This window comes from Balaenoptera physalus (genome assembly GCF_965194825.1).
Source record: "Balaenoptera physalus genome assembly, chromosome: X".
Taxonomy (NCBI): Eukaryota; Metazoa; Chordata; class Mammalia; order Artiodactyla; family Balaenopteridae; genus Balaenoptera; species Balaenoptera physalus.
Genome location: NC_138903.1, coordinates 71,910,052 through 71,936,305, shown reverse-complemented (window position 1 = coordinate 71,936,305; position 26,254 = coordinate 71,910,052). Strand labels below are relative to the sequence as shown.

Below are 26,254 nucleotides of genomic sequence, written 5' to 3'. Positions count from 1 at the left end.
GGGAATTTCTCTTGTTCTTTTAAATGGGAGTAGTTCCTCTGCTTTTTTATTTTATTTAACTTTCTTTGTCTCTATGAATTTAGGATAAATTGTCTACTGTGGTCTTAAAGGGCTATTTTTATGTGGAGTCATCCCTGGGTAGACTGAGTCCAATATTTTTGATACAAGGACTGGTTTTAGTTTGGATGCCAGCCACATCTTTCCTCAAAGTATGCTGACTGTTATCCTCTTGATAGGTGGTGTGATTGGTGTTGTGGTGTCCAGAGTCTGCTTTGAATGTTGGATGGGCCTCTTCTTTGGCTCTCATGGCCCTATTGTGGGCAAGGTATTCTCTCCATTTGTTGAATTAGAAGCCCTGAGGGTTAGGTTTGATCAGGCTCCATTATCCTTGAGTGCCTGCCGTGTCCCAAGGGAGGTGATTGCTGAAGGATGTGAGGTCAGTGTGGTCACAGAGAACCTATTTGCCACCTGTATAGGTGTCCACAGTTCCACTCAGATGCAGCCCAAAGTCATGCCCCTTTTTCTGTTGTGTTTGTACCAGACCTACTGCAAAGTTGTGGTGTAGAATAGCCTGGGGCTGGGGGTTGGCGTGTTGAGGCTGCATAAATTGAGATAATTGCGCTGCCACCTGGGATCCGGGCTGCCTCTGTGGCAGTCTTCTCCCAGGACCTGTCTTCCCCAGATTTAGAACTAAACTGCAATGTGGAGTGGGCAGAGCCAGGGCACTCTCCCTGAGAGATGAACCATAACTCCTCAGGGTACTGACAATGGCCATTGCCGCCCCACCCAGACCACACCCCAGGCCCTCCCAGCTATTTCTGAATAGTTAAATGTGTCCTTTCCCAGGGGTGTCTGTCTAAGATTCAGTGCTTAGCTGCTATATGTTCTTTTGGCACCACCCTGTGTGTGCACTGACAATGGTCTCTGCGGCTCCTCCCAGATCACACCCCAGGCACCCTGGTCTGTCTCTGCATAGCTGGACTGAGTCCTTGCCCAGAGCTTTCACCAGGCTGTGGTGTATAGTGAGCTGGGCCAAGATGTTTGCTTCTTAGGATTGGGAAGTGTAGCGAGGCAGCCACTGTCAGTGTACAGCTCTATCTGCAAGCCAGCATACACATACTCCCCATGTGTAGAGTCTAGGCTTCTTCAGCCCTTTTGTCTGTCTCAGTGGATTTCCCAGCAGACAAGGGGACTGGTCTCCTCCATGCAGGCCCTCAGAACTGGGATGCTTATTGTGGCTTCACCTGCTAGCTCCCCAGGTCAAAGGTTTACCTCATAGACCTTCTATTCCTTCTGGATCCCTCCCAGGGGCACAGGTCTCAACATGATGCCTTTTTGTCCATCCTACCAGGTTATATGGAGATCTTTACTGTAGCATTGGTTGTACAGGAGTTCTTCTGCCAGTTTCCAGTTAGTTTTCCATGAAAATTGTTCCACATGTAGGTGTATTTTTGATGTGTTTGTGGGTGGAGGTGAGCTGCAAGTCCTCTTACTCCACCATATTGATCCCCTTCCCTCAGCAAACAATTTTTAATCCAGTTTTTATTTTGCCTGTATGTTTTGGATCCTGTCCTGTTGCCAATAGAGTAGTAAAATTGTATCTTTAATTTTTAATTGTAAAGCATCTTAAGTCATACCTTTTTAGAATAAGTAGGATATAAATAATAATTTTACTTAAATAGATTGCATTTAATAAATATTAAGATGTAATTTGGATTGGGCTTTTTACTTAATAAATGCATCCTATTGTTTTGCCATTGTACAGATTTGCATAATTTTGGTTTGTGTTAGTCTGCTCTAATTTCAAAACTTATCATCATCTGTACGACTACCTCCATCCTTTCCAGGATGGCAGTAATAGCTTCTGAACAGGTATTCCTGCTTCTATCCTATTCCCCTAGTCTTTTTTTTTTTATAATTTTAATTGTATTGATGTACAGTTGATTTACAATTTTGTGTTAGTTACAGGTGTACAGGAAAGTGATTCAGTTATACATATACATATATTCATTCTTTTTTAGATTCTTTTCCCTTGTAGGCCATAACAGAATATTGAGTAGAGTTCCCTGTGCTATACAGTATGTCCTTGTTGGTTATCTATCTTGTATACAGTGGTGTGTGTATGTTCATCCCAAGCGCCTGATTTATCTCTCCCGCCCACATTTCCCCTGTAGTAATCATAAGTTGTTTTCAATATCTGTAAAAAAGTGTCTGTTTTGTAAGTTCATTTGTATCATTTTTAAAATTAGATTCCATATATGAGTGATATCATATGATATTTGTCTTTCTCTGTCTGACTTACTTCACTTAGTATGGTCATCTCAAGGTCTATCCATGTTGCTGCAAATGGCATTATTTCATGCTTTTTTATGGCTGAGTAATATTCCATTGCATATATGTACCATATCTTCTTTTTCCATTCCTCTGTTGATGGACATTTAGGTTGCTTCCATGTCTTGGCTATTCTTTTCGGATTATGTTTTTCTCTGGATATATGCCCAGGAGTTGGATTGCTGGATCATATGGTAGTTCTATTTTTAGTTTTTTAAGGGACTTCCATACTCTTCTCCATAGTGGCTGTACCAATTTACATTCCCACAAACAGGGTAAGAGGGTTCACTTTTCTCCACACCTTTTCCAGGATTAATTGTTTGTGGATTTTTTGATGATAGCCATTTTGACTGGTGATACCTCATTGTAGTTTTGATTTGCATTTCTCTGATAATAAGTGATGTTGAGCATCTTTTCATGTGCTTTTTGGCCATCTGTATGTCTTCTTTGGAGAAATATCTATTATGATATTCTGTCCATTTTTTGATTTGGCTGTTTGTTTTTTTTGACATAGAACTGCAGGAGCTGTTTGTATATTTTGAAGTTTAATCCCTTGTTGGTTGCTTCATTTGCAAATATTTTCTCCCATTCTGTGGGTTGTCTTTTCATTTTGTTTATGGTTTCCTTTGCTGTGCAGAAGATTCTAAGTTTCATTAGGTCCCATTTGTTTATTTTTGTTTTTATTTTCATTACTCTAGGAGATGGAATGAAAAATTATCACTGCAATTTATGTCAAAGACTATTCTGCCTAAGTCTTTCTCTAAGAGTTTTATAGTATCTGATCTTATATTGAGGTCTTTAATCCATTTTGAGTTTATTTTTGTGTTATGTTAGAGAATGTTGTAATTCATTCTTTTACATGTAGCTGTCCAGTTTTCCCAGCACCACTTATTGAAGAGACTGTCCTTTCTCCATTGTATATTCTTGCCTCCTTTGTCATAGATTCATTGAGCACTGGTGCATGGTTTATTTCTGGGCTTTCTATCCTGTTCCATTTACCTATATTTTTGTTTTTCTTTGTGCCAGTACCATTCTGTTTTGATGACTGCGGCTTTGTAATATAGTCTGAAGTCAGGGAGCCTGATTCCTCCAGCTCCATTTTTCTTTCTCAAAATTGCTTTGGTTATTCAGTTCTTTTTGTGTCTCCTTACAAATTTTTAAATATTCTGTTCTAATTCTGTGAAAATTGTTATAGGTAATTTGATAGGGATTTCACTGAATCTGTAGATTGCCTTGGATAGTATAGTCATTGTGAAAATATTGATTCTTCCAATCCATGAACATGGTATATCTTTCCATCTGTTTGTGTCATCTTCGATTTCTTTTATAGTTTTCAGAATACAAGTTTTTTGTCTCCTTAAGTAGGTTTATTCCTAGGTATTTTATTCTTTCTGATGTGATGGTAAATGTGATTGTTTCCTTAATCTCCTTTTCTGATCTTTCATTGTTAGTGCATAAAAATAGTCTTTTTTTCCACAAAGGAATCAATCGATCTTTTAAAATTGTAAATAAGACCTTTCACTTCTTTTCTTAAAACTCTGAACTTTATGTCCTTGGCTTTTATAATGAAATGTAAACAGTATATCATGTCCCTAAGTGATCTAACCTTTACCTACCTCTCCTCTCTCATTTCATCCTACCTTCTCCCTCACTTACTGTACTCCAACCATACAGGCTTCTTGTTTTTCCTCAAACACACCAAACTTGTTCTTGCCTTAGGGCCTTTGCACTTTATCTTCCCTTTGTCTGGACTGCTCTTAATCAAGATCTTTACTTGGAAGGCTCTTTTGTTGTTCAGATATCACTTCTTTGCAGTAGCCTCCTCTGACAATCTAAAGTAGCTTTCAACTTTCTGTCTCTGTACCTTTTTATTGCCATTTATCATGACCTAGAAGTTTATCTAAATATTTTATTTGTGCATTGTCTGTCTTGCCTTTTTAAAATAAAAGTTTCTTGAGAGCAGTTACCTTGTCTGTCTCATTTTCTGTTGTGTCTAATTATCTGCTGTAGAACAGTGCCTAGCACACTGTAGGCACTCAATAAAGGATGTTAAATAAATGATTACAGATAAGCCACAGGCTTTTGAATAATTCAAGAAAAGACAAATTTATTGCTTTATATTAGGTAGGGTGGAACTTATCATTTAATATCCAAACCAAAAGAGAGATCTCTATTTATGCTAAAATGTAGTATTTGTAACACTGACAATGACTTAATAAAAGCCTTAAGCCAAAGCTATGGCATACAAAGACTTTAATTTGAAAACAAACCTCTTAATCTAAAAACACTCATTCTATTTCACTTTTGGATCTCTGTTTGATGTCCTGATGTTTATATTTTGTGAAAATCATCTCTCTAGGAAAATATATTAAATCTATTAAGTAATTAGAGTGAATTAAAATGGAGAATTACCTAATATTTTCTGAGCTAAAAACAACACTAAATCCTAAACTAGATATCCCTGTTCTTGTCTAATCATGAAAAACCAAAAGTTTGTGATAGAGAAGACTAGTCTAAAGTGGTAGTTTTTGCTGTTGACAATAATACTGTCTCTTGTCTGGCACTCTACAAGATTTTCCTCAGCCTATTGTGTTCTTTGGAAGAGATAAAAGTTTAAGTTGGATCAATTTCTCCTATCACATATTGTCAAGGATGTGTTCAAATGGCAACTTAGACTGGGCATTTGTTTGACATGGCCAAAAAAGTTAGTTATTTTTGATGGCAAATGAAAATCTATGTACATCTGTACACACAGGACCTCCTAGCAGCTGTCAGAATGAAAATATATGGCTGCTAGTTCTAGCCATTTCTGTTTTTGGTAGCCTAAGAAACTCCTGGAGTGACTTTTTGTACCTTATTCTAAAACATGTGATGACTAAGTCTTGCTGACATAATTGACTATGCCAAGAATTTGTGCTTGGAGTTGCTTAGAACCTCCCAAGGACTGATTCAATCCCAGAGGTCTTCAGAGGAGCTAGGCCACTTATTTTTCATTATTGACTCTATAGGGCTAAAAAGCCTCACGCTTTTCTTTCCTTTTCACCTACTTCTTTTTTTTTTAAGCTGATATCTTCCACTCCTTTTCATTTGTTTATCTTTTTTACCTTAACCTTTTTAAGAAAAAGGTTTTCTTCTATGCTCTTTATTTAAACTTCTCCATAGGGCAGTGATCATCTAAATATAGTCAGTATTTTTTGAGCTCCTACAATGTGCCACGTATGTGGAGCAGTATGGTATTATTTTTGAATTGTGCTTCTCAGTGTCCGAGGAGATTCCAAGGTATCATTTCAGAACCAACTTGAGAGTGGGTTGTAAGAGTTGAGTGGAAGGGGAAACGTGTGGCTAAGTGAATGGAGTCTGAGTCACCAACTCTGATGAATCAGAATAGGCCTATTTTTCTCTGTTTTATGCATTGACCTTTTGTGTTAGATATTTTCTTAAAGAAAGGGATCCACTACTAAGGAAAACTGGTGAAAATTACTGTTATTCTGCAAAGAGCAGGTTTAGGAATTGGAGCCAGACAAATCTTAGATGAAATTTTAGTTTAAACTCTCTGTGGCCTAGAATCTCTCTGTATATCCTTAGGTGAACTTATTTAAACTCTAAGCCACAGAATCTTCATTTTTTAAGTTGGAGACAATAATATTTATCTCACATAACTTCTCATGGATTAAATAAAATAAAATAACATAAATAAAAGCATCTATAACAGCATCTGGCACACACTAGGAAGTCAATGCATGTAAGTTATCTAAGTCCTATGGTGGAGAGAGAAAAAAAAGTAAGCCAATATTCTTATTCACAGAAAGCTTATATTCTAGCTAGGATGAACACATCAATATACCTAAGACAATTAAAATATAGTTCATTATTGTATGGGGACAACTATAAGAAAACCATTATTTCTAAAGAGATTGAGACACATGAATTAAAATAATTAAAGAAAACTTCATGAATAAGGCATGCCTTAAATAAATTAGGTCCTTGGTTCTCAGCCATCAGTATGCAGCTGAATCAGCTAAGGAGTTTTGAAAATAATTAGGCCTCAACTCAGATCAATTGAACCAGAATTTATAAAGTTCCTAGCACATAGTAAACTTTTAATAAATGGTAGCTGTTATTATTTGATTAATCTAATTTTGAATATGTTCAAAAGTAAAACCAGAGCACATTTGATTTGGACAGAACCAAAGCTACCTGGAAAAAAATATCATTTTAGGTTTAGTTGGGCATTTGCAATTACAAACTTGTTCAATGACAAAATAACTATATTACTGAGAATTAAATATACGTGTGGATAATAATAATGTAAATGGTGTAAGTAGTAAGAAAACATGCTATTTAAATGTATATAAATTATCTCCAATGTGCCAAAGGACGTTTCTATAAAACCTTGTTCATTGGACAATTGTTTGAGTTCTGGAGTACATTATTTTATTGAATGTAAATTTAGGTCACATTTAGGATTCCCAGTGAATTCCCAGAAGTCAGTATAACTCATTATTTTTTGAATTATAGTACAAATACTAATGAGCACTCAGATGAGGAAATGCATTGTGAGAAAAGCATTTTTATCTTTAACTTGGACAAGAAAAATAGCACGATCAGGAGCTTCTTGCCGAGTCCTCTTTTTCCTTTTGTTCTGTCACTTGTGAAGAATATCTTTGGCAGTGAGGAGAGAAGGAAAGAAGTAGTCCTGGACATTAAACTTGGTAACTATCTAACACTGGTTCAGAGAAATTACCTTTCTATGTCAGTCATTCTTCACATGCTTTGCTTGAGGAACTGAGTTCACTTCAAGATGGAAAAGTACAAGGTTGGGGCTCTGAAAATATTTTCTCATATTCTGTTCCAGTGTAATAAGCTTGTCATCCAAATACCTGAACATTAGTTCCAGTTCAATTTCATACAATGTGGCTTTAAGCAATTCACCTTACCTCCCTAATCTTTTGCTTCATTATCTGTAAAACCTAGATAATAATACCAGATTTTTGTGAAGATCAATCATTCAAATATATGCTTTGGGACATTTATAAATTCTTTATTTTTATATAGGCTTTAAATATACTTTTATAAACTATAAAATCTTTGCCATATATATTACCATAGTAAATGCATACATGTATATATGCATGTATATATATGTTTATATATATATATGTTATATATATATATCACAGACAACATTAACCTAAATAAAATTCCATGACTTTTATGTCAATAAATAATCATCCAGTGATGGTGGGAAGTTCAGGCAATAGATCCAGGTGGAGGAGAATTTTTGTGCAAAAGGAATCTTAATATTGAACTTCATGTACCCAAAACATATAGCCAGTGCCCACTGCTTACAAATCTTCAGCTTCAGTGTGATTGAAGGGCAGTAACCAAATTGATAAATCAATAAGAATTTGGACTGTTTGCTTTCAGACAGTACTTCACAGATGTTAGAGAATTGCTCAGGCCCAAATAGTGTTTCTTTGGTGTGTTTCTTTTGTGTGGACCTCCTCCATTGTTCATGGCAATGAATTCTTCATGGTTAACTTAACGACATATAACATCTGCCTTCAATGGTAGAAGCTAGCAGCAAAAATGACACAGCATACAATGTGCCACAAATCAGCCTATGCTTATTTTGTCATTTGGCATATAGTGGTGCTGGTAGACATATTTCCATTTCTCATTAGAGAGAAGGTACGTAAAAGAATACTAATTCCTTCCATTTGTACAGAGTTTAGAGTTTTTGAAAGCCTTGAACGGGTTTTCTTCTTAATTTTACAAAAAAAAAATTTTTTTTGCAATACTTGTAAAACAATGTGATAAAAGAGGAAAACTTATTTTGACTTTCAAAAAATGTACTTTGTGATTTTTTTAAAGAAAATTATCTTTAGGAATGTAATGCAACAAAGTCTTCAATACTTGAGAAAATTCTATTGATATGAGAAAATATTTTTTTTAATGAAATGTAGTTCACATTTCAAAAAATAATTTAAATAATGTTAGACTTATAGAGATTTGCTGCATATATTTCACTCGGCTTCTCCTGATGATGACATCTTACATAACCTTGCTACAACCATCAAATCTAAGAAATTAACATTAGTAATTTAACTAAATTACTAAATTAACTAAATTACAGACTTTATTAGGATTTTCCAGTTTTTCCACTTATATAATTTATCTGTTCCAGGATCCTTTCCATAATGTACTTAGTTTTCATGCCTCCTTCGTCTCCTCTGGTCTGTGATAATTTGTCATTCTTTCCTTATTTTTCATAACCTTGATGATCACTAGAAGTACTAATCACATATTTTGTAGAATATTCCTCAATCTGGGATTGTGTTATTTTTTCTTATAACTAGATTGAGGTTATGTATTTTGGACAGGAATGCCACAGAAATGATATTGTGCCCTTCTCAGTGCATGATATCAGTAGGTATATGAAGTCACCATGTCTTATTAGTGGTGGTGTTAAATTTAATCACATGACTAAGTTGAAGTCAGCCAGGTTTCTCCACTGTAAAGTGACTATTTCCCCTTTTGTAATTAGTAAATATGTTTGGAGAAATATTTTGAGGTTATGCTAATATCTTGTTTCTTTTAAATGTTTGCTCACTAACTTTAATATTTATTTGCAATATTTCCTACTCAGACGTTCTGATGGTGATTTTATGTTTCTCATTTTGGAGGGAGGGAGATGCAAGAGGGAAGAGATACGGGGATATATGTATATGTATAACTGATTCACTTTGTTATAAAGCAGAAACTAACACACCATTGTAAAGCAATTATACTCCAATAAAAAAAAAATTGAAGTACTTCTTTAAAAAAGGTTGTATCTTTCCCTCATTCCTTTATTTATCTAATCATTTGTTTATATCACTATGAATTTAATAGATATTTATTCTTTGGGTTCTAATCTAAAGTTATCACTATTTATTTTGTTGTTCAAACTCTTCCAGCTTGGTCATTGGGAGCTCTTTCAGATCAACTTCTCTGTCTTTTTAACATGTCCCTTCATTTTTGTTGTTATTATTATACTTGATGAGCATTTCCTTACTATATGAGACCACAAGATGCTCCAGGCTCATCTTGTATTTTCCTTGCCCTCAGTCCTGAAATCAACCACATCATCAAGGAGCCTTGGTTCCTTTTATTAGGGAATGATATTTGGAAACCAAGATCTGGGTGCTCGATGTGCTTATTACTACTTTGAGTGCCATTGCTTCTAGACCCTCTCAGTGGACAGAGCTAGGAAATATAGGTGTGCTTACTAACATGTATGTAAATACACACATCTCTGTTTATCTCTGTATACATCTCTCTATATAGACATTAAAAAGCATAAGTTACTGATACATCTTACACCAAGGCATCACCAAATATTTTTTCATCTTATTTTGAAATAACAGAACTTATACCTTTTGGAAGTTTTCGCTCATTAGGCACCTCCAATATAATGGAGACCTTGAAATTCCTTTTGACATTCTTAAAGTACAAGTATTACTCATTAGTCTCTTATTTTCTAAATCTAGAATGGAATGATAGCTGTTGTTTCATTTGTTATATGACTCTGAAAGAAATTATTTAGGTTTTCCCCAGAAACTCCCTAGTCAATAATCTATTAATTTGGAGACAAAGACAGAAAATTTTGTAAAGTTGGATCTTATATTTCTAAAATGTAAATGAAGGGAAAATTATTCCATCTAATGTTCAGGAAAAGATCATCACTCCACTAAAATTAGATATCAGTTTTATTGTAAATTTCTGTCTCAAATTGTTGATGGCTAAATATTCAGCAGGAATTAAAAATTTTACCTTAAAACGTAAAAGACAATGAGTCGCTCAGAAAGTAGTTTAAAAATTTTCCCTGGGCCCTTTGAAAGCAGCTAAGCATTCTTGAAAAGTAAGCATAAAGCCACTGAAGGATAAAAGACACTCAATTTTTTAAAACTTTCAACTCAAATAAATAGTTTGTGGAAAGAGAAACAAAGACAAGTCAGTTCTGTTTAGAATCACAATCACTGAATAAAAATTAATTAGACCAGTTTCCAATAACATTTTTTAAAATGTAGTATAGTTGATTTACAATACTCTGTTAGTTTCAGGTGTACAGCAAGTGATATATATATATATATATTCAGATTATATATGTATATATATTTCAGGTTATTTTCCATTATAGGTTATTACAAGATGTTGAATATAGTTCCCTGTGGTATACAGTAAATCCTTGTTGCTTATCTATTTTATGTATAGTGGTGTGTATCCATTAATCCCATACTCCTAATTTATCCTTCTCCCCTCCTTTTCTCCTTTGGTAACCATAAGTTTATTTTCTATGTCTGTGAGTCTGTTTCTGTTTTGTATATAGATTAATTTGTATTATTTCTTAGATTCCACATATAAGTGATGTCACATAATATTTGTATTTCTCTGTCTGACTTACTTCATTCACTTAGTATAATATTCTCTAGGTCCATCCATGTTGTTGCAAATGGCAATATTTCATTCTTTTATATCGCTGAGTAATATTCCATTGTATATATACCACATCTTCTTAAGCCAGTTGTCTGTTAATGGGCACTTGAGTTGTTTCCATGTCTTGGCTATTGTAACTAGTGCTGCTATGAACATTGGGGTGCATGTATCTTTTCGAATTAGAGTTTTCATCTATTCCACATATATGCCCAGGGGTGGGATTGCTGGATCATATGGGAGCTCTATTTTTAGTTTTTTTAAAGAAACTCCATACTGTTTTCCATAGTGGCTGCACCAATTTACAGTCACACCAACAGTGTAAGAGGGTTCCCTCTTCTCCACACCCTCTCTAGCATTTATTATTTGTAGACTTTTTGATGATAGCCATTCTGACCTGTGTGAGGTGATACCTCATTGTGGTTTTGATTTGCATTTCTCTAATCATTAGCGAGGTTGAGCATCTTTTCATGTGCCTGTTGTCCATCTGTATGTCTTCTTTGGAGAAATATCTGTTTAGGTCTTCTGCCCATTTTCTGATCCCATAAATTCAGGCTCCTCCTATTGGTTATATTATACTTCTTATGTTTAATCTGTTGGTATCAGTGTAATATATTTTGATAAAAAGCACAAAAGCTTTATTTCCTTACTTCAAAATCCTTGGATATAAGACTTAAACATGGGATTTAGGCTTCTTAGTTGAAAATAAGAGTGTGTAATACAGAAAACTTAATAGAGTGCCCAGAGAAAATATGTGCTATCCAGAGCTACATACAGACATCAAGGACCAAATTAATCCTGGTAATATCTGGTGAACTCGATCATATCCATCATGTATATTTATGGGTTCACAGTACTTACGAACACATATGTCACTTCTGTCAATAAAGACAGAATACTTAATAAAGACAATATGGTCAAGGAATGAACTAAATTCACTCATAGTATTGCTTTTAAAGGAGTGCAGTCAAATTTCTGTTGATCATTTTCATAGCTAACTACGTTTCTTATACTTGTAACTCAAACTTCCAAAACACTACCAGTTGGGAGGCAAAAAATAGGGCCATAATAAAGATAATAAAGTTGTAATTCTCTGAATATGGCTCCACCTGCAATTTCAGGAGCACAAACTCAACTTTTAAGGTTGTTTCCCAGCTACTTATGGACAACGTGAAGAATGACATGCAGGTATCCATGAACTTAGTTCACTTGATTCCCATGTAGAATTCAAATTTTATTATCTCTTGATTTACTTCATGTTCATTATGTCTACTGCCTAAGGCACCAATGTCTTCATCCAAGGTATTAATTTCCCAGGTTTTATTAAGTCTGCTGATATCTGGAAGTCAAAGTTGCTGAATGTTGTTATCAGGTTATGTTGCCAATTCAGTAGTATTACCCCTACTACTGAATACACTGCCATTACCTTACATTTTCTAATGACCTGCAGGGGTTTTAATGAAATTACTTCTTTAAAATTTACCTTCTAAAATTTATTGGCATATTTATTAATTAAATGAATGTTGAGAAGTACCAGGCACTACATTAGACACTGGAGATACAGTATCTAACATAGTTTCTGCCCTCATGGAGCAACATACTAGTGGGGGAGACAGACATTACTAAAAGAAATACACAAATACATTCCATATTACAAGTATGACAAAGACTGTGGAGAAGACTGGTGCTATGAGAGTGATACCAGTGGAAAGGAGTTCAGAAAAATCTTCCCTGAGGAAGCGATATGAAGTCAAAGGAAGTGGAGATGGTGGGTGAGGAAGAACATTTCAGAGATACTCCTCATCTTAGACTAACTGGAGGAAAATCTGAACAAGTCACCTGTTACATATAAAATAGTCTCTCTCATCCTATGCTGGTCCATTGTCCTTAGTCAAAATTTTATGCCTTCTCTATCTCTTTCCTTGAGATAAGCATTTTTTCCCAGTAGAACCTTCAGTACTTTATGAAAGTAGACAGAGTGTCAGTCTTAGCCATAAACCTCCCATTGATGTATATCTGAATCCCAAATTGAACACAATGAGTTTCTCAAGGTGAAAACCATTACCATATACTGAAAAGAAATGAAAGACATCTACATTATTTGTTTATCTGAATTCAAAATGTTTCACTCCACTTTATAATAGTGCTTTGGGATTTCCAAAGGACATGGTGTTACTCATTCAAAGCATCAATACAAATTATAATAAAATCCAGTTTTTATTGTCTGTCTTTCTTTAAGGGCTGCATATGAGTCTCTAGAGAGCTACATGTCATTCTAGAATCAAAGATTTGTAGTTGAGAGTTACTGAGTTGAACTCTCCCTATTGAGCCTAAGACAAAACTGTTATGCATATCCAATTATGGAAGGAAGATCATAGCTCATCTTCATTTTCTCCCTAATAATTTTTGAAATGCACCTCAGTCATACTGATACCTTGCAGTTGAAAGGATTTTTAAAGATGGAATTGGATGCTCTTTGAATGGTTGGCTATTTCCCCATGACTTATTTCTTCCAGAATATCCATAACCTCAGTTCATCTTTTGCCACTGGAGAAATGATCCTTCTTTTTTTCTGTGAGAATTGAACTTTTGTGTTTAAATTTGTATCATAAATAATTGTAAAATAGAAGAGATATAATAACCCCTTCCTCATGTACTCATCTCAAAGCTTGAAACATTATCAACATTCTGATATTTTATTTCATTTACGGTTAGACTTTTTAAAAAATCAGATACTTATATTAGATTCTTTCATTTTAAATAATAGCCTTCAATAGAAGTGAGTGTTTAGGTTTTATTATTCTTATTCCATAGCGGGGAAGCAGAGGTTAAGACTTGCGTAAGGTCATAGCATTATAGCAAAAATTAAATTATTAGAACTACAGAATCTTGATTCCATATCTCTTTCTCTTCATTTTTTTTTTTAAATCAGATAGCTTCTCTCCTCAAAGAAAAGAAGGCTTATTGCATCTTTATAAATTTATGAAAACTCTCATTGCTCCTTGGAGAAAAATCATTTAATCTTTCAGATACAAGATCTTTATTTTTATAATAGCACCTTCTATGTCCAACACTTCAAGGGGTAAAATTGACTTTCTGAATTTAGTTTTTGTTTGGTCAGTAAAATTTATTACCAGTCTGTGACTAAGTTTTCTGCTTGCTTGGCTAACTTGAGCTCCATTTGACGAAATCTGACTCTAGAAATTTCATGCCCGCACGATTACCTCCAGGTATGGGTTCAAATCTTCCAGTCCCTGTTTGAACTGGTCTCCTAAGACTCTCCAAGCTTGGCTTACATTTTTAGCTCCTAGTTGGACTGGCTTCCTTGGTCTGCTTCAGCCTGACCTCCCAACACATTATACTTGGCTAGTTTTCTGGTCTACTGCTTGGACTGCCCTCTCAGGCTCTTCACCAAACTTCCCTGTAATTACCAGTGTTCACTTTGTAGTCTTGAATAATAACTGTAGTTCTGTCAACGCAGCCTCTGACATGTGGCAGGTTTATCTTTTCAGTTTAAACTATGGTAGATCATAGGGACTAGTTATACCAAAAATGCCGACTGGAGAAAAAAATTCCATAAGTAAGTTATCACTGTTAGTCTGATTCCTAGCCCTTGCATCTCCTTGCTCTTAATAGCAGGAATCCCTTGGCCCATGGACTCATACCTGTCCCAATCCCTAATTGCAATCATGGGCAGAGACAGGAGGGAACTATAAAGCTTCATCATGTATCATTTGCTATTTATCTGATCCCAATTTTTGGGCCCCAGTTTTGTTAACTGAACTATTGCCTGGGGTCTTGTTTTCATTTCCTATGTGTGAACACTTGCTTTAATGCCCCTGTTCTTTTAGAATTGGAATCCTGATTCACTTCTTCTAGACTTCTTTCAAGTCTAGAGTTCTTGTCCCTGGATCACAGATGAATACTAGTTGAGACCTTGCTAGCTACTCACAGAATTTTCTTGATTTTATTACCTGGATTTTAGAGCTCACAACCAATTGGATTCCCTTTTCTGCTCTGCTAGCTGTATTGGTTGGATTTAAATAATAATACTAATAAAAATGGATAATATTTATTGAGTAATAACTATTTTCTAATGTCTAGCCTATGTACTTTCAAAGTATTACATTATATATACCTCAGAGCAAGCCTGAGATAAGTAATGTTATTTTGCCTGAACTTCCTGTTGTCTATGACCATATCCTGTGGGTACACATTCTGTTTCTACACTAGATTTTCTTAACACTTATAAGTGAGTCTGTCTCCTCTGTCCCAATCCCTCAACCACCATGTGTCCCATTAGTGGTTGGTCTAGCTTCATGTCTTTGCTGCTCTGAGCTTGTCCAAAATCATTCATTCAATCAGGCCATGGATAGCCATGTTCTGACATATGAACATGATCTCTGTTTTGTCTTTTTAGAATGATAACATAGCTAAGGGTTTGGTATCTCTGGTTAGACAGACTGAAATTCAAATCTTAGCTCTAGAATTTTCTAGCTGTATAATCTTGCACAGTTTTTAATTTATAAAATAAGATTAATAACAGTAATTATCTTCACAGTGATATTATGAGAATGAAAATAATTTTACATATAAAATATTTAACATACACAAACTTGGTATATAGCAAGAGTTTAAAAGTGCTGGATAATATTAAAATTGAGTTCAGTGTTCTTATTGAACATTGAACTCCATTGGATTGTGTTCTGTCTTTAATATTCCTGGTCTAACAAATGAAGCTGTCTGTGGAAAAGAGAAATTTATTTAAAAACAAAAAAATACATTTTGCTTTTGACCAGAGAATTTTCTCTACCTAAAGAATTAAGGATTCTCCAAATAATAACCGCAGTCTCCACACACAGGTAATAATGCATTTAGGAAATAAAACAGTTCATTTAAATTGCAAAGAGTAAATATTTAAGACATTGATATGATTTGGGGAAAAGAAAAGCATTAGGATGATTAAAATAGAGTTTATAATCAATTAATGGAATGTTCAACTAGCCTCAAGGATATTTCTAAAGGAAACTAACTTTTAAATAAAAATTGTGTGTGATACTATTACTAAATAGAAATGAGAATATATTTAAGAAAGTAATCGAGACCCAAAAGGCCATACCTCTATGTTTTGTGCTTTCAGTTTCCTGGTCTGGTTCAATTTCTTTAGAATTCCCAGTGAAATTTTTCTCCTCGGTGGTTTCCATTTTTCTTAATTCCTGATTATCCCCAATTATTTAACACACTTATACTAAGAGCTTCTGTATATGAAAGGCATTTGGGAAGTATCAGGAGAGATGCTAAGAAGCATAAGAAAGTTTATAGACTCAAGGAGCTTATCATCTAGAGCTATAAAATATGTAAACATGTGAAAAGCTAAAATAATACAAAAGAACAGAAATCTAGGAAAAGGTGGATTGCTATAAGGCAATGTGATTAATCACTTGTATCACAATGAGTAATAAAGGAAATAGGGTCCAGAGAAGTTCAGAAGAGGGCATATGCATTTGGGCTAAAGTGCCCTGGAAAAGTCTTTCTTGGGGGAGAAGGAATTGGAACTGGTTTTGAATGGTAAGTAGGATTTGGACTGTCTCAAATATTTTTATTCTAAAAATAATCTACCTTGGTCTTCATATTAAGGTCCTAAAATGCTTTCAAAATTTCAAAGGAGCAGAGCAGGATCAAAGGGCTAAAGATTAGTAAATGTAGATCTGAAAACTCCAGTTTCTTACTACTCTTACTGAACAGCTGGTAGAAATTTTGTAATTTCAGTCTCCACATCTCTTTTCACCACCCTCTCGGAATTTTCCTGGGAATTTCCATCTATGAAGCACAATTCTATTTCTCAATCCCATGAAAAATGTTTGGGCAAATGGTTGAAATTTAACAATGCCTCAGTCATCCTGATTGAAAAACGGGCAGCCGCTCTAATCCACAGAAATGTTGGTTCACAAGGGAAGTGGGTAGTGTAAAATGTGTATAATGGTGACTATACATGCTCATTTGTTATTGCCATCATTGCTGACCACACATAGCTTCCCATTGCTCTCTCTTTTTCTATCCACTTATTTTAAGTTGCCTGAGTCAGATGCAAATCCCTCCCCTTTCTTCTTTTCCTTTGGCTCCAGATGCTGTTTACTAGGCTGGAAATGTGTGGTGGGCTTGGTATAATATGAGAGGTCCTACTTTTGGATATTTACATCATGAATATTGAAGCTTTCATGTACTGCTGATCAGTTGGTTACTATGCTGTGGACCCTCAGAGGTGAAAATCCTTCCATTTGGGCGAAGTTGCCATGAATTTATTCATTATCATTTTCAACTGAGAACAAATTAAAATCCAGGCTTCTATTGGCTTGAGCCCTGGCAAATGTACACTTTCTGCTCCCGTAACTCTCTTCACTGGCACCTGAAAATGAAACCAGTTAGTGGAAATAGTGCTTGTTAAGTTAAATTAAACTTCTTGAGAACTTTGAGAATTGAGACCTTTAGGTTCCATTTTAAATTCAGGGTGGATTACATAGCCTTCTAAATAACTCAAAGTTAAATTAGGTCAGTCCACTTTGTGAGAGATCAATCATAGGCATAAGTATGATTTCAGATTTCCCATATACTGTTAATGAGGATCTGATTGCACATGAAAGACACATCTGCCTCAATAGAAAAATTAATTTTATGTCCTGTAAGAAGTTGATTAATGATTCTGTTACCCCATACTCTAGCAAAAACCAGCACTGCATTAAAAAAAAACTAATATTCAATTAAACATCTTAGCTTTCATGAAATGAACTGATGTGAGACACTAATGGGTGACTGTCTTATAGGTTACATCCATTGTAATATAAGGAGAACATTGTACAGTACCTTTTTATTTAAACAATTAATGTTGATGTCTATATTGTCATTAAAATGGATAAAAAAGGAAAATCTACAAATACTGTGTGTGTTTAATATAAACCAATGAAGAATTATTTGTTTGGGTATAAAGAATTTTAATAATAATTAAACATCAATTTGTTGTGCTTGGCCATAATTTTAAAAGGTGTTGCTCTGAATGCAATAGTGAAGAAAATATATTTTAAAAGACTGTTTTTGTTATAAGTAAAGTTGAGAAATCATAAATTAAAACAATACTATCTTGGTTGGAATTAAAACATAATTCTTCAAGTAATATGATGCTGTTTTTCTCCCACAAGATACCAAATGTTTCATGTATATTCTTCTTTGTATGTTTAACATGTTCAACTTTTTCTGAAAATGTACTTTGTGTGTAAGTTAGAAATATATGCATTGAGAGTGAGAAATACTGAAGTGCATATAACAAGGATTTGTAAGTAAAATTATTCCACCAGAAAAAATCAGGCAAAGCATTACTTAAAGGAGATTTTTATGTCTGTCAACCTTAAATCCTATTCACTTTATATCTGCCAGCCTTAAATCTTACTTGCCTGTAGTGTTCAGTTTTTTCTCACTTTTGTAATTCATCAATACTTTTTTCCTGAATCCAAGAGTTGCTTTTCCTTTGATTCTGCATGTGAAACAATAGTTGTATATTTGTAGTATTATAGCCATTTCTTAAGTTGAACAGTAGAATTTCATCAATGCTGTCTTTTTGAGGTGATGTAACATTTACAGAAATGTACATGCCATAGAAGACCAAGAACTCCATCACTTCTTTAGAGATATACAACAAATCTTCTTTTGGAAGTCCTCTTGCTTTGCTTGTGCACTTCTGGGTCAACTTTGTTTCCCTTAGGAATCTCCAAGAATACCTTTCCTCACTCTTTTTAAGTGCCTCCCATCCCCATCAAGTTACTGGAAAAAAATCTGTCAACTGACTACCAGCACCTCTTTCTGTCAGATAAGAGTCAAAGATTTGTAGAATCAGAATATCCCTTACTGTTAAAACTACCCAATGCTCTTGCTACTGATAAAACGTCACTGAGATGAAGGAATGAGAAATAACTTACTGACAACTGGTTCTTGGCTAAACTGAGACAAGAAATCGAATTGCTTTGTTCAAAGTTAAGATTATCACATCTCCTCATTTGTGGCACCTAAAAATAGCCCAAATAAAACTAGGTTCCAGCATGTATATATTGTTTAATGAAACAACTTTTTGTTTTCTAAAAATATGATGACTAAAATTAAGACCTGCTTATAGGATCCAATTTGAAGCAGCTCCCAACCACCAAAAGGAAAACTTTAGCAAACATATATAATGATAGTAATGGACTACAATCTACAGAGTAAAATAAGAATAAATGAATCCATACTAACACAAACAAACAATTGAATAAATACATTAATAACAGAAAATGTAATTCAAACAAATGTAGACATATTATGGAAATAGAAAAGTACCATTGCTAAACACCACAGTAATTGTTTCAGTCGCTAACTAACAATGGGTGATAAAATTAGTGAGTAAATGTACTATGAGAAACAGGTTATTTGTATAGCCTCAAAGTATCTCTTTAAAAAATACTTATTAATTACAAAGGGGAAAATATTAACTTTACACTTTAGAAACTTGGCAGATATCACCTGAACTCAATGATGAAAGCTAACCATCAATAATGAGACATACTAACATCATGGACCTCCTAATATGATGCAATAAGAAAATAATAAACATTATTTTGTGATATCTTTGTCAAAAATGGATAACATAACTTTTATTATTAGGAAACATTAGGCAAATGCAAAATGAGGGGGATTCCATAGCCTTTACTCTTCAAACATGTCAAGATCATGAAAGATGAAGACATACTGAGAAGCTATTCTAGATTAAAGAATACTGAAGAGACATGATAATTAGTGCATCATGTGATCTAACATCAGATCCTGAAGTAGAAAAAGGAAATTAGTGGGACACTTAGAAACATTTCAATAAAGTCTGTAGACGAGAATGCTGTATCAATGTTAATTTCCTGATTTTGATAATTGTAATGTGGTTATGTAATATGCTAACTTTTGGGGAATCTGGGTCAAGGATATACAGGAATTCTTTGTAGTACTACTTTTGCATTTTTTGTGTAAGTCTGAAATGTTTTCAAAATCAGCAGCTAAAAAATAAAAATAAAGGGAACCTTCCTCACAGACACTTTAGAGTCAGTACAAGTGAATGAATACAAGTTGCTAATTTTCATGGTTAGGCTCTCCAAAGGCTTGGAATCCCAAGCCTCCTTGAGGACTTCATTATTCTGTTATCTCACTTCTATTTTCCAGATTTTGGCTGATGTTTAAACTAACCTCTCACCTCTGCCTTCTTTCCATGTTAAGCCTTTTCCTCAAAGGAAAATATAAAGCACCTATTTCCCAAGATTAGCTGGAAAGAATACTGTCCTACACTTAACATTTCAGGAAACAAGACCAAAAATCACCTCACCTCTCATAGACCGGATTTATATGGGACATCACTGTCCAAATCATATTGCCTCTTTTCACCTCAAATACATCTTCTCACAGTTTTCAGTTCAAAGGAGCTAAGGAACAGTTTTAAGATAAAGAATGGTAGGAGAAGCGATTAATTCCATCAGATTAAAGTAGTGAGTCCTCTAGTAATCTCCCTTTTATTTGAATGAAAGTTAGGTTTTCAGGTTGGTTCATATTGGGTTGTCTATAATCAAGCAGGTAGAACTATATGTGAAGAGAAGATTCGGGGAGGCATGGCTTGGTGAATGATTACTACAAACTCTAGTTTGTTCCTTTCTGGCTGAGAAGAATGGCAAATATTCTTAGACCCTCCTCCACTTTTTTTTTTTTTGTAACTCAATAAGAGAATAAAGGAACAAACAAACAGAAACACTTGTGTAGATAAAAACAAATTTCTTTGGGGGAGTTCCTTTACTGTTTTTGTAGTTTGGCAGCTCTCAACATCTCAAAATATCATCTCACCCAAACTGTTGAAAGACAGAAACCTTTTGATTTCCCCCTGGAGACTCTGAGACTGAAAATGAAAACTTTGTAGTCCTAGTTCCATTTCAGACAATACAACTTGTATATTCTAGTTGGCAGAAACATGTAATTACTGAGTAGTTAATTCAATAAGTTTTATTATTCTAACTTACTTTCAAAGGAGAAAAAAAATAATTTCTCTTTGTTACCAATCTTAAGAGAATAAACATCATATTTTGTGCATCATTAATAATGCAAATTAATTTTTGTATCACATAAGACTACAATTAGAAGTGAATATTTAATGCCCAGGTCAGAAAATCAAATCTTACACCCCAACAACAATGCTTGCTAGCTACAGGACACTACTCTGAGAAAGACTGCAGGTACTGCCATTTTTATTTAACCTTTCTTGGTTTTCCCTCACTATCAATGGATTACTTTGTAATTATTCATTAAAGAATAATATATTCTTATATTCTTTGTCCGTCAATCTTTAGAGTTGTCGATAGCATTAAATATTACACATTTAACACTATCAAATATAAGTGAATATATATGTAAGTACAACATCTGAACTTTTAATTTTATATAATTTCAACAATCTAAAAGATTCAGAATGAAGTTGAGGAATTTATTTATTGACATCAGTTTTTGATACTTTAGTTTAAAATATTTGTTAATCTACTGAAAATGTAAGTGTTTTCTTGAGCACTGGCAGCATTCTGTAGATGTGGTATTTGTATTTTACTAATAGAGTAAAACTATCTACAGGAAGAAGGTAAATCCCTTCTTGATGTGGTCATTAAAACAAAATCATTCTTTGTGGACCGAACTTCCCAGATTTTTTCTCCAACTTCACTTTTCACTAGGAATGGCATAGGAACATAGAAAGTAACTCATAAATGAAATCATCACTATGAGACATATAAAATATATAATCTCTATTAAAGATACGAAAATAAAATCTGCTAACCAAACATAATCACTGATTAAAAATTACTTTTTGACAGTGTTGAACTAAATTTTTTAAAATACAAATGAGACCTAATTAAAGTAAAAGCTTTTGCACAGCTAAGGAAACCATCAACAAGATAAAAAGACAACCTACTGAATATTTGCAAATGATATAACTATTAAGGGGTTAATATCCAAGATATATAAACAGTTCTTACAACTCAACACCAAAAAAAATAAATAAATAAGCTCTATTAACCATGGGCAGAAAACCTCAATAGACATTTTTCCAAAGAGGAAGTGCAGATGACCAACAGGCACATATAAAGATGCTCAAAAGTGCTAAATCATTAGGGAAAGACAAATCAAATTATGAGATATTATTTCACAACTGTCAGAATGACTATCATCAAAAAAACCCCACATGCTGGCAAGGATGTGGAGAAAAGGGAAACCTCACACACTGTTGTTGGGACTGTAAATTGGTATATCCACTGTGGAAAACATTATGGAGGTTTCTTGAAAACTAAAAATAGAACTACCATATGACCCAGCAATCCCGCTCCTGGGTATATATCTGAAAAAAACCCAAAAACTCTAATTCAAAAAGATACATACACCCCAATGTTCATAGCAGCATTATTTACAATTTGCAAGTTATGGAAGCAACCTAAGTGCCCATCAACAAATGAATTGATAAAGAAGAGGTGGTATATACATAAAAATGGAATACTACTCAGCCATAAAAAAGGATGAAATTTTGCCATTTGCAACAACATGGATGGACTTAAAGGGTATTATGTTAAGTGAAATAGACAGAGAGAGAAAAATGCTGTATGATATCACTTATATGTGGAATCTAAAAAACACAACAAAATAGCAAATATAACAAAAAAGAAGCTGACTCACAGATATAGAGAACAAACTAGTGGTTCCAAGTAGGGAGAGAGAAGGGGGAGGGGCAATACAGGAGTAGGGATTAAGAGGAAAAAACTATTAGGTATAAAATATATTACACAGCATGGAGAATATAGTCAATATTCTATAACATTAAATGGAGAATAAACTTAAAAATTGTGAATCAATATATTGTACACCTATAACTTATAAAATATTGTCCATCAACTATACTTCAATAAAAAAGGGAAAAAAAGAAGAAAAGACATTTTGCTATGTAGTAGTTTCAATCTGCTGTTAAAAGTAATAACAATAAAAACTAAGCTCAAGAATGTCTCTTACAAGGGTCAACATTTAAATATATCCTCTGATCGGTTTTCAAGATGGTGGAGGAATAGGGGGACATGGAGTTCATCTCTCTCCATAAATGCATCAAGATTACAGCTACATATGCAATAATTCTCACAGAACACTGGCTGAACACTAGCAGAGGACTTTGGGCACTGGAAAGAATTATAAAGATCCACACATAACTGGGTAGGATGAAAGAAAGAAGAGAGAAAGAAGAAGAGAGGAAGCGGGATGGGACATGCACCCCAGGGGGGGAGCTGAAGCAGAGGAGAGGTTCCCACATCTGGGGAAGTCCCTTCACCAATGGGGAAATTGGTTGGGACAGAAGGGAAGCATGTGAGGCTGTCAGAAGAGGGTGAAACTGCCAGTCTGTGGCAGACAAGACAGAGTGAGAACTACACAGAAGGTCCATGCCATGGCCCTTTGTGCTCCCGACTGGGACATGTTTCTACCAGGGTGCATGGGGACTGGGAGTTGGAGTGTGGGGATTGGAGAGCAAGCCCAGGGGGAGGACTGCTGTTGGCTACAAGGAGACAGCCTGAGGGGATGGGAGGGAGGAAATCCACAAACGAGAATGCCTGTGGAGGAAACCTGGACTGCCATGGAAACAAGGCACCACTGTTGAGCGACATGCAGAGGGTGGAGCCTCCATTCCAAGCTCTCTCTCCTCACGTGCCAGTCCCTCTTCCCCCAGGTGCTAAGAAAGGGCCCCGCCAGGGCTGGCACTCATGAGCCTGCGGCTGGGCTCTAGAAAAAGGCCCTGCCACGGCTGACCATCACAAGCCTGCTGTTAGGCACTAGAAAATGCTCCCACTAGGGCCAGATCTCTTGCATCTGTGGCTGCTGGCTTCCCCACACACCTGTCGCTGCTGGGGCTCCCACGACCCAGGCAACTGAGCCATCCCTGTGCCCTGTCCTCACTGGTGCAGATCCAAATGCTCCAGGGCAGCCTTAGGAGCAGAATTCTGCAGGTGGGCCACACGCAGAAGTGTGGCTAAAACCAGAGCTCAGCCCCAGGGGTGGGGCAACAAAGGAAGAGGAAGGAAAACCTTTCCATCTGCTGCAAAAATGACAGATTAAATACCCTTGATTGGCTTGGTAGACCCTGCATTTATGGAATATCTGAATGGACACTGAGTGTTCCCAAAAATTAAACTGGTCTAGCTCTGGCAACCAAGGACTTTAGAGGCAAGCACATGCAGGAATTCAGCCATATCAGAGGCTGAGCTGCCCCCACAGGGCCCACAGAGGGTCCAGAGACCAACCCAGAGGCACTGGAGGGCCTCCTGGGGAGGTGGAGGTGAGCTGAGGCTCACAGAGTGGGCAAGGATAATGACAGCTGAGATCCCAGGAAAATATTATTATTACTATGATTTTTATTATGTTTTGATTCATTCTGTTGCTGGTTATCTTTACTATTATTATTATTATTATTTTATTTTTATTTAGTTTTTTGGTTTTCTTTAGGTTTGTTTGTTTTGCTTCTTTTTTTAAATTGTTTTAAATATATATTTTTAATTTTTTTTATATTTCTGTTTTTACTTTGCTTTTTTGTTGTTCTGTGTTTTTTCCTTTTCATCCTCTTCTTTGTTCTATTTTGTTTTTATCCTTTTTTCCCTTTGTTCTGTTTTGTTTTCATCTATTTTTTTAATTGTTTCTTTTTTAACATCTTTATTGGAGTATAATTGCTTTACAATGGTGTGTTAGTTTCTGCTTAATAACAAAGTGAATCAGTTATACATATACATATGTTCCCATATCTCTTCCCTCTTGCGTCTCCCTCCCTCCCACCCTCCCTATCCCACCCCTCTAGGTGGTCACAGAGCACCGAGCTGATCTCCCTGTGCTATGCGGCTGCTTCCCACTAGCTATCTATTTTATGTTTGGTAGTGTATATATGTGCATGCCACACTCTTGCTTTGTCACAGCTTACCATTCCCCCTCCCCATATCCTCAAGTCCATTCTCTTGTAGGTCTTTGTCTTTATTCCATCTTGCCCCTAGGTTCTTCATGACCTTTTTTTTTTCTTTTTTTTCCCTTAGATTCCATATATATGTGTTTGCACACAGTATTTGTTTTTCCCTTTCTGATTTACTTTACTCTGTATGACCGATTCTAGGTCCATCCACCTCACGACAAATAACTTAATTTCGTTTCTTTTTATGGCTGAAAAATATTCCATTGTATATATGTGCCACATCTTCTTTATCCATTCATCTGTTGCTGGACACTTAGGTTGCTTCCATGGCTATTGTAAATAGAGCTGCAATGAACATTTTGGTACATGACTCTTTTTGAATTATGGTTTTCTCAGGGTATATGCCCAGTAGTGGGAGTGCTTAGTTGTATGGTAGTTCTATTTTTAGTTTTTTAAGGAACCTCCATACTGTTCTCTATAGTGGCTGTATCAATTTACATTCCCACCAACAGTGCAAGAGGGTTCCCTTTTCTCCACACCCTCTCCAGCATTTATTGTTTCTAGGTTTTTTGATGATGGCCATTCTGACCGGTGTGAGATGATATCTCATTGTAGTTTTGATTTGCATTTCTCTAATGATTAATGATGTTGAGCTTTCTTTCACGTGTTTGTTGGCAATTTGTATATCTTCTTTGAAGAAATGTCTATTTGGGTCTTCTGCCCATTTTTGGATTGGGTTGTTTGTTTTATTGATATTGAGCTGCATGAGCTGCTTGTAAATTTTGGAGATTAATCCTTTGTCAGTTGCTTCATTTGCAAATATTTTCTCCCATTCTGAGGGTTGTCTTTTCGTCTTGTTTATGGTTTCTTTTGCTATGCAAAAGCTTTTAAGTTTCATTAGGTCCCATTTGTTTATTTTTATTTTTATTTCCATTTCTCTAGGAGCTGGGTCAAAAAGGATCTTTCTGTGATATGTGTCATAGAGTGTTCTGCCTATGTTTTCCTCTAAGAGTTTGATAGTGTCAGGCCTTACATTTAGGTTTTTATTCCATTTTGAGTTTAATTTCGTGTATGGTGTTAGGAAGTGTTCTAATTTAATACTTTTACATGTACCTGTCCAGTTTTCCCAGCACCACTTATTGAAGAGGCTGTCTTTTCTCCACGGTATATTCTTGCCTCCTTTATCAAAGATAAGGTGACCACATGTGTTTGGGTTTATCTCTGGGCTTTCTATCCTGTTCCATTGATCTATATTTCTGTCTTTGTTCCACTACCATACTGTCTTGATTACTGTAGCTTTGCAGTATAGTCTGAAGTCAGGAAGCCTGATTCCTCCAGCTCCGTTTTTCGTTCTCAAGATTGCTTGTCTATTCGGGGTCTTTTGCGTTTCCATAAAAATTGTGAAATTTTTTTTTTCTAGTTCTGTGA

General features: G+C 35.2%; 1 pseudogene across 1 annotated transcript in view; it reads right to left on the bottom strand.

Moving 5' to 3' along the window:
• The window catches only part of LOC309653111 (ATP synthase subunit f, mitochondrial pseudogene), a 112,459-nt pseudogene extending 87,533 nt beyond the window's left edge, over window positions 1-24,926 (bottom strand). The window contains exon 1 of the transcript XR_014268769.1: window positions 11,181-24,926. The product of XR_014268769.1 is annotated as an ATP synthase subunit f, mitochondrial pseudogene (transcript). The remainder of the gene's footprint in view (window positions 1-11,180) is intronic.
• Window positions 24,927-26,254: the final 1,328 nt, after the last annotated feature.